The 14474-nt window shown below is 32.3% G+C and overlaps 1 pseudogene; it reads left to right on the forward strand.

Moving 5' to 3' along the window:
- The first annotated feature begins 1905 nt into the window (after nucleotides 1-1905).
- On the forward strand, nucleotides 1906-2839 carry LOC141421711 (olfactory receptor 5W2-like; annotated as a pseudogene).
- Nucleotides 2840-14474: the final 11635 nt, after the last annotated feature.

A 14474-nucleotide genomic window follows, 5' to 3' on the forward strand; every position in this document is an offset into this window, starting at 1 on the left:
TAAAAACGTATATTTATATTTATATTTATACACTTTATACATGTGTATGAAAATAAAATGAGGAAACTTGTTGAAATTATTTTAAGTAGGGGAAAGGAGAATGATGGGAAGAGTGAATCTAAACAAGGCGCATTGTGAACACATATGGAAACGTGACATGAGTCCCCCTGTTGCAACTACTATATGCTAACAAAGCTGTTAATAAGGAAGATTACACTTTATACTATAAAGTAAGTATATATGCTGTTTTCTGATGACATAAATTTACATTGCAGTTTCCCCCTGGCATAGATTAATTTGGCAACAAATCAGTAAGAATTAAAACTCAAACTTTGCTACAGATGTTCATGTATTCCCAGGGGAAATACAGAAAAATGAGTTTTGCTAATTACATGCTCGCCTAACATCAAAGCCTGAGGGATGTAGAGTTGGAGATTTAACTCCAGTCTGTTTCCCAGTATAATAAAACACCATCTGCCCCGTGTTCAGCTAACAAAGAGCCTCTCATCTTAGGTAAGTTCTTGAGTTTCAATTTAAGCATATTAGGTTAAATTGCGTACTATTTTGAAAAACAAATGAGATATATGAAAATGAATGACTTTTGAAGTTAACTTAGTTCTGCACATTTGAAATCTAATGATGAAAAATGAGATTTTGAACTGAGAACTAGAACATTGCCTGAACGTGTTAATACCTACAGAATAATGCTTTATTTTTACCCTTTGAACTTGTTAGTATGCACAGAATAATGTCTTGATGATGTTCTTCTAATCTAGATTCATACAAAAGCCTTAACTCATTATGTCATTGTGTAGGCAAGTACATGAATTCAGGGAATCAATTTTGGTTTTTTGAGGTGTTGACAGATATACATTAAAAATACAATTTGTGAAATTTCAATTCCATGAGAACCACATTCCATGGTGACCTAGGCCAAAATGCCACAAATATCCATGTCCTGCATTCTAATTCTCACATATCAACAAAATCATACACATGGAAATTCATGAAAACAGATATAACTATACACACATGTACATACATACACACATTGTATATTTGTGTGTATATATATATATATATATATACATTTATAAGAAATCTATGTACTTCAAAACTCCTTATCTCTTACATTGTTTTTATCTTCTAAATATAAAATTCCACTTAAAGTCTGGTATGTATATTTACATGCTATGCTATGGTGTTTTTTTTCTTCATTCTATTTTCTCTTTGAATTATCTGGAGTCTCCCATTTTGATTTCGGGATAACCCAACAAATAGGCAATGAGCATTGTGACAAATCATAATACATTTCTTGTAGAAAAAGTTAATGGTATTTACTTTTTGTCTTATCACAAGTAAACAGCAAATATTATTGAAGGATATGACCACTGCTTTTAGAACTAACACAGTGTTTATTTAACTAATCATGATTTTTGAGAAACATCAAAATAACACGTGCAAGAATATTTTAAAGAAGAGCAAATTTCATACCTCGATATTTTTAATCCTAGTATCTCTAAATCTGGCATTTATTTCATATTGTTTTAATTTGTACTGAGATTTCAGCACATTAAAAATATGTTTCCAAAAATAAGGAGCATGAGGCCCAGAAAACTTTTAAAATTCTTTTAAGAAGACACTTCTTCCCACATGAATGACTACTAGATTTCGCTAAGTTTCTTAACTGCAATGGAAAATTTTTATTATTATTATTATTATTATTATTATTGTCAAATACATCCTATTTAAAGAGTAAAATGAGACTGGGTATTTTTCTGAGAATGAAAAAGAAAATTAGAGGTTTAATAATGTTATGTCTTATAGATATGATATTGACTCACAGAAGAATTAATCTTGTATCTTTTATTTTATTGACTGTTTTTTAAGTTTACGCAAGAACAAAGGAGAATGGACAAGGGAAATTGCTCGTCCTTGAATGAGCTTATTTTCTTGGGAATTACTAATAACCCTGAGATGAAATTGGCGCTATTTGTTGTATTTCTACTTGTTTATCTCATTAATCTTCTCGGGAATGTTGGAATGATCATTTTAATTAGAGTAGATTCCCAGCTTCACACACCAATGTACTTTTTCCTCAGCAACCTCTCTTTCTGTGACCTCTGCTATTCCAGTGCAGTTGGACCCAAGATGATGGTGGACCTACTTGCTAACAACAAATCGATTCCTATTGTTGCCTGTGCTCTGAAGTTCTTGACCTTCTGTATATTTGCAGATGCTGAGTGCATGCTGAGTGATGGCTTTTGACTGGTACAAGGCCATCAGCAACCCCTTGTTCTATGCAGTGAACATGTCCAGCAGGGTGTGTGCCCTGCTCATGGCTGGGGTTTACCTGGTGGCAATGGCAGATGCTTTGATACATATGACATTGACATTCCGCTTGTGTTTCTGTGGGTCTAATGAGATTAACCATTTCTTCTGTGATGTCCCTCCTCTGCTATTACTCTCTTGCTCTGATACACAGGCCAATGAATTAGCAATCTTCACAATTTTTGGTTTTATTGAGCTAAGTACCATTTCAGGAGTTCTTGTCTCCTATTGTTATATCATTTTATTAGTTTTAAAGATCTGCTCTGCTGAAAGCAGATTCAAAGCTTTCTCCACCTGTGCCTCCCACTTAACTGCAGTTGCAATTTTCCAGGGAACTATGCTCTTCATGTATTTCCAGCCAAGTTCTTCCCACTCTCTAGATCAAGACAAAATGAACTCACTGTTTTATACCATTGTGATTCCCATGTTGAACCCCCTAATTTATAGCCTACGGAACAAGGATGTGAAAGATGCCTTGCAAAAACTAAAAAATAAAAGGTGGTTTTAACTAATTTTCTGATGTAATCATACACACATATTCACAGTGGGTGTTGTTTCTGTTATATCATATTGCATGACACACAAGAAAAAATTATATCACAGAGTTTACTAAAGGAAATGTTTGTACTCTCATGCAACTGTAAAAAAAATTCATGAATATCCAAATCTGTCATTAATAATTATGTTTATTTAATATGTGGTTCTCATTTTCTATGGAAATTATTCTGACAGTTTAATTTGTGCTAAAGTTTATTTTTTCATTTAATTGAATTTTCTGTACGATTAAAGATTGTTTGCTAGCTGCCTTTTAACACATTTACGTGCTTTGTTTTTCAAAGGATTTCCAGTAGTTTATTCACTGGTGAATTTTGTATTGTAGTGAAATATGGACCTTAACTTTGCACTCTAAGGAGCTCCAACAATCCCGAGACAAAAATAAATAAATAAATAAAAATGATTGACTAAACTCCAGAGCAAAATGTTTAAATCCAGGGCAAAGACTTCTCTGGATGGAAATATTGATTCTGTGATCAAAAATGATGCTAATCAAAAAGAGGACACTTTCTATGCAAGGCTTCATTATTTAGAGAAGCCTTCAGTGGACAGTCTCATATGTAGAAGCAAAATACGTCTACCATGTTAAGATACAAAGAGTAAATTGAATGGCCCTGTTACTATCCATATAGATAAATCCCCCTCTTGGCTACAAATACTTTCTTCCTTAAAACATTAGTATATTTTTAGTTAAAATTTGAACATTCAATACCTGTTGTCTAAAGCACTTCCATGAAGCATGGGAAACAAATGGGAAAACAAACAAACAATAAAGTTCCAAATAAAATGCCACTTTGGAGTGCTCATCAGAATTTGGTAAAACCAGTATAACAGAGATTAAAATAACATGCACACACAAAATACAGCTTTTGAGAAAATACATAAAATGGTTATGGACTTAAATATAGTAAATCTATAAAGAAATGGATATTAAGTTCTAAATGTAAACAGCATCCATGTGAGTATATTCCTGATATATTTCTTTTTTATCCTTTTCTGATACATATTTGTGATGGTTAAACCACTGAATGACAATCTTGAAAATGTATGACTCTGGGTCTAAGTTTGAAAGCCCATTCAAGATACAGCAGTGCTACCAATTTTTCTATTAATGAAAAGTGAGGTGTCACCGGGCCTCTCAAGTTTCATAACTGCTAGCATGGAAAAACCCTTTCTGAAACATTTCAGAATAGAAGTAAATCCCAAGGAGTTCCTCTGCTTTCACAGTGGCAGGTTGTGGCACACTAGAACAAGTTAGAAGATATCATGGTGAAAAAATACCTATGAATGATTCTTGACTTGTGTAAAAAGCTACCTGCAATTCCACCTGAACCATATTTCCTCTGTTAATCCCTAATCTTTTCCAGTTGTGACCTATGATAATAGCTATGGTTTGTTTCCTAGTGTTAAAATCCGAACCACCAAAATATTGGTAGTAAGACATGAAGCACTTGGGACATAATAAATTTCAAAAGACATAGTGCTCAGAAATTGCATCAGTGCATTTTTAATATTCACTTGAGAGTTCCTTGGTCCCTTCTGCCAGGAGGGACAATAAGACAGTGAATATTGTGTTGCCTATGAACCAAAAAGTGACTTTTTACTATACATCAAATCTACCCAAGCCATTATTTGGAATTTTCAAGAATTGTGAGATGGGTTTTTGATGTTATTCATAACCCACCAAGTCTATGATACTTTTATAGTAACTCAAACACAGTAGGAAAAGCAGCAACACAGCACAAAATATTTGAATGGTATTAAAAACGCAAAGTGTTATAGCAATGGATTTTCTTTAATTTGGAGGACACTAATTTTTCTTCAACAAACCTATCTCCTCATATTTTCACTTGTTTTGCAACATTTAAATGGTGATTTGAGCTATCTATTTGTTCCTTTTATCACATGTATGTATAAGCTAAAGAGAAGAAAAATTAGCCTTTTCACTGCTTCATGTCCACAGTTAGGTAAAATAAAAAAGACTAAAAATTAAAATCCTATGCAATGATGTACTAAAATACAATAAAGTGATTTGATTGTGAGCTTTATTATGCTGAGTTTACAAGGCCAACGCTTGTCTGTTTGGAATCACTTTTACGAAATTATGATTAAAATGAAATGGCATATGACCTATAATCTTCTGTCTTACTCTTCTACATAAATCTGGAACAGCCTCAAAGACTTTGCTGTATCCTATAATGTATATTTCAATTCTTACCATGTCATGTCCTCTTTAGTCTCTCGAAATCACATCATTCCTTAATGTCAAGCAATAACCAATGGCAAATATTATTAAGTCAGACATAATGGTTTGAAAACACAGGCATGCTTAAGAAGATAAATTTAATTTCTGCCTAAACAGAGTGTAACCTGTAAAGGATTATTCCCTGGAAAGAGGTAATTGCCTAATGAGTAAATTTGTTTAGACCAAAGATAATTCCCAGTCCCTCTAGTATGTATTAGAAATGTAGATAAAAGTAGCAAAGCTCTTAGGTAACACAAACACATTGGTGTCTTCATTTTAATTGGGAGTAAATTATCATAATCACTTAGTTTGGGCTTCCTTCAGCAATGAGTTATATAATAGTAAATTTACTATCTTGATATCAACAAAGTCACCTAAATGCAGACCATAAAACATGATAAGGAGTTGTAATAGATCACTAAGGAAACAATTCCCTTAATAAAGATTGTATTCCCAATTTTAGCTTAAGATATAGTTAAGCCTTAAAAGGATTTTGAGAAAAGACTAATACCCCTTTCTTCCCCCAGACAAGGTTAGGTAAGACACATAAATTACCTGTATTTTTTGTGTATATATTTCAGTTTTTGATCTTGGTTGTTATTTTTTGCACAAGTAAATTTTTTATTTACATGTTTTGAGGTTAAAAGAGTAAATTAACTGTATTAACACACAGTTGAAGAACTAGGTGCTCTTCAATGATATATATAGTATAAAATATACCTCAGGACACAATCAATACAAAAAGTTTCTTCCAAGGCTTGTATGCTTCACAAACCTCTAGAGGACTATTTTATTCATTTTCTATGTGCTTCCTGGAATTATATGATACAATAGATCTTTTTACACTGAAGTTAAAGGAAATCAAAGTATCCAGCTATGATACAAAAACAGACTATATATAATATTTCTTAAGTATATTTCCCTATACTCATGAGATTATACAACTTTACTGGTTACTTCTGGATCTCACTTTTCTATTGGATTAATCAGGTTGATAGAGATGGAATCAAAAGTTAATATTTGAAATATGTGATAATGATAGTATCTATGGAGATCAGTTAAATTAATTTATAAAACATAAAATTTGGTAATAAAGCAACAATAGTTTATATTTACATTCATACTCCTCACTCTCACAAGTGCAGTGTTGAATAAAGAGGCACTGAAAAAGCCTCTTTATGGAAGGAAGGTAGATCCATCCTTATGTGCAGAAGAATGTGAATACATATCTCTTTGCCATGAACAACTTCAATGACTATTCTAGTCCAATCAGACTAGAAAGTATAAAGGTCATTTGTAGCTGTAGGAGATAGGGCTAGACACAAAATTCACATCTGACACCTCTGAATTATCAAGAACTACTATATAACACTACAAAAAAAGCTATTTTGAAAATGAATAGAACTTATCCAAACACACCTAAAGTATACATGGTTATAAATTTTATATATATATGCATATATATGAACTATAAAAGTAGCAACAGATTTCAATATTGCTGATTTCTATTTTTCTTAAACATTTACCAGTCTGAAAGCCTAAATGCATTTAACAACACACCTCTGTTGATCCTTACTCATGCAGGTCTCTATGCTACAGAATGTTGGAAAGCAGGACTACACATATATGTTCAGATAGTAAAAATCCCAGACTGTGCAGTAAGTATTGTAGAGATCTTACAGCCATAAAATGATTGAACTGAGGGTATTAGGTATAAAGTTGAAGGAAAAGAATTATACAATGATTAATAAAAAAAGCAGTTTGTTTAATTACCATAATGTCTAAATTAGAAATGAAAGAGATTTTTTTTTCAGAGAGGGATGAAACCCTTGATGACCAATGAAGACTTGACCACCTTGAAGTAGACGACCTATTTCAATTTCCTTAGATGTCTGATTTTCATAGAAGAGGGTATGATACATGATCTCCAGCCAACATACTGCTAAATAAATTCTGGTCAGTTTCTGACACTGATCAGTTTATAACAAGAGTAAAGAATTGAAAGTTCAAGCTTTGATTAAGTTATTGCAGTATTCTCAGGGGGAATGCTGAGTCAGGAATATAATTAATAATGTTTGAATAACTCCAAGAGTGAGAGATTGGCTTAAGAGATTCAAAACTCAGCAGTCAATACGTGAAAATAAAATGTGATCTACATTCCCATTTCAGGAAACTTGAGTAGTAGTAGGTTTCTTATATTTAAAGAATGTAGTACAAATGAAACTTAATTTGGAAAAGTGGAGTAAAGTACTATGGAACTCATAGATGAATGATTTTATACATATTCACTAAGTTAAATAAACTGCAATATAACACATAATGATATTTTCTTCTTGGACCTGGGTGAATTTGAGTAACTTCACTTTTATAAGGATTATAAAGATTTGTTCATGAATATTTTAATCAAAACCCATAAGTAAAACATTCATTTTATATATCATTCCTCAAGCTGGGCATGGTGGTTTGTAAGTAGGAGGATCACTGTCAAAGCCTGCTTTAGGCAAAAAGCATGAGACTTTATCTAAAAAAGTAACTAAAGCAAAAAAAAAAAAAAAAAAAAAAAAAGGCTAGGGTAGTGATTCAAGTGGTACAGAGCCTAGAAAATATGAGACACTGAGTTCATACCCCATTACCACAAAAACAAAGAACTCTGAAAGTGATATGTCATATTTAAATTTAACATTTGTTCTGGTTTTATTCAAATAATAATAATAGATATAACATGTTGCAAACACTAATATTGAATTAAAGTACAAATTGACCATATGACATAATATTTCATACAGAGGAAATAACAATAATACATTTTCAATTTCCATATGTCAAGAATAAATGGCAGACATACTAACACCCCAACATACATAAGTAAATGAAAACATGGACAAAACCACCAGAAGCCTATATACCTCAGAACCATTTATAGTTTGCCTCACCATTTTCAGTTTAATTAAAAGCTCATTTTAAGAGCCAATGAAAGCAAATATATTTGTTATAGTCTTGTTCCTACATGTTTGTTTATCACTGCTCTTTGGCTATTACAGGGATTCATGTTATTTACACAAAGAGATTTTAAAACTTGTGGCAAACTAGTGGTGATGGTGCTACAATCATTCAATGTAACATTTCATTTTTTCAGTTAATCCTAATATCAAAAACAGTATTGTAACAATTTTCATTTATTAACTGATGTACAATGTTATTTTCAGGGATAAAACTACTTGGGTTACCTGAATAATATAATAAATATAGTACTTTCTGTAAAACAACATATGAGATGTTAAGTCTTGATTCTTCTGGCTTGTCTGAACTTGCATTGATACTTCCTTTGTAGCATTTATTCATTTGTAGATTGATTTCATTTGTAGATTATTCAAATGTACTGCATGAGAATGGATGATAGAGACCAAGAAAAGTCACAGACTTCAGGAATTACATCTAGGATTAGAATCCAAACTTATCAACTTCTCTTTTTTTTGTTTTTACTTATCATCTTCTTACACTAGAAATTTTCAGGCTTTTTTTTTTCTTTTAGTGATAATATTTCTCTAACAAGAATTTTTTTCTCAGGGTGAGAAAATAATTCACAGAAAGAAATTATGTTCCTCTGAATAACATTTTAGGATGTCTTGTGTAATGAAAAATCCAAATATATCCTTTTATATAACTTCTGTAACACTTTATAAAAAGAACAAACACAGATGCACAAGACAAATTTCTCATCATTAATTGAAGCCTTCTTTTGGGGAATTACCAGTAACTCTATGATGTAAATGGGTCTATTCACTGTATTGCTAGTTGCTTATCTCATTATTCTCTTGGAAAATCCCAGAATGCTCATTCTAATCAAACGGGTTCTCAGCTTCACATTACAATGTTCTTTTTGCTCAGTAACAGCTTTTTGTCTGAAATTTGCTCTTCCACGGCAATTGATACCAAGAAATTGGTGGACCTTCTTTCCAAAAAGCGAAGTAATTCCCTCTGCTGACTATGTGCTGCAGTTCTTCCTCATTTCTATCTTACAGATGTTGAGTTCATGCTGTTAGTTAGCAGTGATGGATTCTGACCAGTACAAGGCCATTGGCAACTCTTGCCCTATAGAGACTACACTAGCAGCAGGGTGAGTTCCTTGCACATGGCTGGAGTTTAGCTGGTGGGAATGGCTGATGCTTTGATACACACAATATTTATATGTTGTTTATGTTTCTGTGGAGGAGGATCAGAAGAAAATAAACTAGGCCTGAGTTCTGATAAGGTAGCAGGGAGGAAGGGCTGGCATAGCAGAGAGATAAAACCTAAAGAATTCAAAGGTGAAGAGGGTCACATAGCATTAGGGCTAGGGGCCACTAAATAACTAGGGTGAAGTGACCTATAGAATTACATGTAACCATATATGGTTAAATCTTGTGTTTTTATTTTTTTAAATTGCTTCGGTAACCTGCTTGCAAGGGTACATAAGGTGACACCCTCTTTGTTCTTAGGGCTCAGCCTTTGGACATGAGTTGCTTCCTGCTAAGTTGCCTCAGTGTCTCATATCTCAGCTAGCAACCTCCTGCAACAATACTGGTATAGGATTCAATGATACTCACTATTGTTGGTTTTATTAAACTCAGCACCACGTCAGAAATTCTTTTCCTACACCGTGTTGAATAGTTTCTTTCTCTTCATTTCAACTAGTGCATGTTAACTGTGCAAAACAGGGTTTCATAATTGTAATCTCTGAATTGCTGGTTATATTGAGGTTTTAGATCAATTTTCTGGATGCAAGAACATTTTCATTTCTGAAATCTACTTAGTGTTTACGTCATTTTAATTATGGATACTTCAGTAAATTTTCAAAAAGCAAATACTATTTATTTCTAGAGCTCAGACAACTATAGGATTTTGTTATTTATTTTTTAAATTTTTCCTGTTTCTCCTACAGAACATATTTTCAAGCTATGCTTGCAAATTTAATACAGAATAATAGTCTAGTAGAATAGTTTACTATGTAAATATTTATATTACTGAAATTACACTGCTGTGCTCAGACAACAGAGATTAGTGAGCCTGGTTTTCCTTGGTACCATTCTTTGAAATTATTTGACAAAGGCCAATGACACGTCCATAGAGCTATCTTCTGAAGGACTGACATTATGAATAGATAATTGCTTTTGATGATTATGTTTTGGGCACTAGTGACACCAGGGATGCTGTGACACCAGGGATGACTAATATTGAAGATGTTTTTGTATTTTGTTTTCTTCATTTGTTTGTCTGTGATGTCCTTCACTCTACCTTGAGTCTTTCCTGTCCACTACTAGAAAAAGCCTTTTTTCCATTGAAATAGATTCATTTGTGATATAAATTACATTAACCAACTCCCATCAACACATTTTTACCTAAACTCTTGCATTGACAGGAAGTGAATTGAAATTCCAATCCTGTCAAAATACACAGTAACCTGAAAAAATGAGACATTCCTGGACACAGAAAAGCAATTTAAGAAAAAAAAAAATTGAACTTGGAAAGAAGTGAGAAGAAAGTACCTACATATGGCTCTATTGTCTCCAAATAAGACTAAGAGAAATACGAATCCTTTTGGGAAGACAATAAACTACTTTATTCAGTATTAAGTTAGTTTAGAGGAAAATGATTTGCAATAAATTAGGATTGAGCTTTGCCTTACTATTTTCTGCAGGTGTACATTTGATATTTTTGTGTTGGAAACCTCATACACAAATGAGAATGAAATATTTAAAATTAATACTTGACTAAAAATCACTTTTCTCAAACTTAAAAATATTAGTGTTATGTAATTTCATCTCATGAGTATTCAACCTTTGAAAAAAGCCAGGGGAAATGTCCATAAAAATAAATATGAGAGGCAAACAAAATACCTGCTTAAAAGCCCTAACCTTGTACTCTGAATTTTCAAAAGTAAAATGAAAGTACTTGGAATAGTAGATCTCAGAAACTGTTACATTCCTTTTCAGATACAGAATTTGTGGTCTTAGATTAACCATGCTAAGACTCATGATGTTCAGCTAATTATATATGATCATTGTACATTTTCTTGATAGATCAATGAAGAGTATTCATTTAAATATCACATAGAAAGTTGTGCTTGTGTGTGGAGTGCAACGATTCACACACTATAAAGTAACACTCAGAAGACTGCCAAGGGCAACAATTGAATTTTCATTGTGCTTATTCATGTACAATGAAATGTAACCTGAATTCAATTTTTATTAACACCAATATTAATAATGCCCAAGGGACAGTTTACATAAATTAAAAAAGTTTTTTAAAGATAAAATATGTTTTATTGTTCTTCATTCAGAGATCTTTTATGAGTGGTTTCTATGGATTCAACATAACCTACTGTCTATGACATGCTAGAAATTCATTCACTATATCAATTTACTTCAAAGAAATTCTTGGCTATCATAAATTATGGATGTATTATTTCATACACATACAGTTTACAAAAAATATATACAAGCAAAATGGCCACTGTAAAATAGATAAAATAAGGTATTAATAGAGGAGAGTGCTTTGCTTCTAATCATAATACACAAAATAGCACAAGTATATTTTTTCTGAAAACATTTTAAATTTAAAAATTAAAAATCCAATATTATAGGCAACCAATTCTTTGCATTATGCTATTTGTTACCTTTAATAAGCAAAACACCTTTAATACTTATGTTGTGACTGTTTCTGGCATGATATTTGTGTGTCTGTGTCTAAGTGTGTGGGTATGGTTTTTTTTGCTTTATGACATTTAAAAATGTTATTCAGTCTTTGGTGAAGTGGCTGCTGGTAGACTGATATCATTACATTCATGCTAATGTGATACAAATTGGGGCATTTATCAGACAGGAAGGGAGAGAAATATTCTGCATTTCAAACTCCCTACTCTACTTGTATGAAATACTGGATGTTAAATCATATTGTTCTCAGAGCCATCACTTAGTCCTGAGAGACCAAAATTTCCACACACAGGGACCAGGTAAAGAGATGGTTATAATCCAGGTCAGTAATGAGAGAATGCTGAACACTGCAAATGTTGCTAAATCCTGTAAAAAAGTGAGTAATTCTGGGTCAGGTAATGAAATTGTTTACTGTTCTTTTCATTTATATTATGTAATACTTTATTATTTTAAAACTAAAAGTACGTATGAATCCAAATGAGACTATGAAATTTAATCCAAATATTTGCTTTAGTTATTGTACTTTTGGGTATTTTAATATTTATAACTAGAAAATATGGAACAGATAAACCCTAACATAGCTTATCTATATGGTCAGAAATCGTTTACCACTTCTATCACTTAATTTCAGTTTCAATGGTTTTAAAATGTTTTCATATTGACACCCAAATCGTTACTTTTAAGATCTATCTATTGGGAGAGATTTTTAAATGAATTTATGTCAAAAGTGACTACCTACACACTGATCTCTAATTTTTTTCACATTTTATCCTTTTTTGTTCAGTGACATTCAATTCCACTCTTCTTATATCTCCACTTCATAGGGGCCATTCGTGAAACAACAGGTCTATTTTGAATAGAATACATCAGTGGGCCCTATAATTCAGTTGTCTTCCCTAGGACTACAAATTATTTTTAACCAAAAGTTAGAGAATTTACTGGTATAAATATAGGGACCAAGAAAACATTGAAACTCTATAAAAATGTTGGGAGAGTTGGAATGAGTTCAGTTCAGAAGCAATGTCTCTGGGGTATGGAAAGGAGTACGTGAGAGCTTTGTATCATGTGTTATCTACATCTGATTTGCTGTGACAAGACCATTGGATACTGGTTGATTAGAGCAGGAAATCACATGAAGCATATCATAATCCTTTTCTACTCTTTCTTCTATCTGTTCTACTAGCATCTATGAAATGCAGTGTAAATTTTTCTTCAGAATCCTGACAACAAGATTAACTTTTGAAGGTCCATGTCATGAGCTCTGCAAATTGTTGTCTAATTGCTCAGTCTTACAGCTTATGCAGGCTCTTCTACCTCTGCCTCCAGGAGCCACAAACCTTACTCTATTGGATCTTTAACATAGTTGTCCATAGTCTAGTGACAATGGGATGCAAGTCTAATATTGAAGCTGGATAGGATCTAGTCAGTTAAGAGGAAAATATAAGAATGCCATCCGTGAGAATATCTCCTTTACTGCTCCACAATTTTAAATGAGGTCTGGAGACTAGGTATTCATTACCTGCAGTTCTGACTTAACTATGCTTGTCTACTGAAGGGTGCAAGAACATTTCTACAAAACTGAAAATGTCACATAACTTTCCATAATTGTGTGGAACAACTATTTGTAACATCTCTCACTTTTATTTTTGGAGATATTAAATTCCATTTTTTCAAGTTTAAAAATACATTTTTATTAAAAAAAACATATGTGAAATATCTCATTCTGGAGATAAGAAGTCACACAAAGGTCTACGAAGCTATTAGAATTAGCGTTCTAGTCCGAGGACTTGTAGGAGGCTAGGAGGATCAAGGTACACGTGTTGTTCTCCATGGAGCTGATTTTTTTTTTGCAAAACGATTCTTTCAACTCTTATTTACTAATTCTTTCACAAATTTTCCAATTGCTTACAGTTTCCTCTGTCTTATTTTTATATTTTGCTGTGAGAATAAATTTGAATCTCATTTTCCATAAAACAAATTGAACTCTGATTTATAATTCAGTGTATGTAATTAATTTAAAAAGTTAGGCAATTCTACCACATCTGCCATATTTAACCACTTACAATAACACACACACACATCTTATTTTTTCATGATTTACTCACTTTTTCATAATGTGATAATAGTATAATAATCTGAATAAAAAATAATGTTGGGGTATGTAAACATTTTCTGCACAATTCCTTCTAAGTGACCTCTGAAAATAGCCCAAAATTTCCCTGAGAGTAAATCACTCTGCTCTGAAATCCTACCTTAGTCTGGCAGTTTCAAAAATATTATCATATTAACTTTGAAACACTCACCAAACTCAAATAAAAATAAATGTTCTGGATGTTAAGTAATTGAAGCTACAGACCAGCATTTTTTTTTTTTGCCTTTAGACTTGTAGGAGAAGTCCAACCATAACAAAGCTACTATTTTATTAACTTAAATAAGGAGAAACAAAATTGTTTTGAATACAGACATGATCTTTTCTGTTTTCTATAAAACACAGCTATAAATTAAACACTGTAGATGAAGGTCTATAAGTCTTCGTTTATATCTTCATCGTTACCCTGTAGTATTGGGGAATTTCATCCATAAGTTCATCTTCCTCCCAGACAGTACAAGAGCAAAGACCAAGTCATGTTCAGCTTGAAGATATTAACTTA

The sequence above is a fragment of the Castor canadensis genome, chromosome 1, assembly GCF_047511655.1.
Source record: "Castor canadensis chromosome 1, mCasCan1.hap1v2, whole genome shotgun sequence".
In the NCBI taxonomy this organism is placed as follows: Eukaryota; Metazoa; Chordata; class Mammalia; order Rodentia; family Castoridae; genus Castor; species Castor canadensis.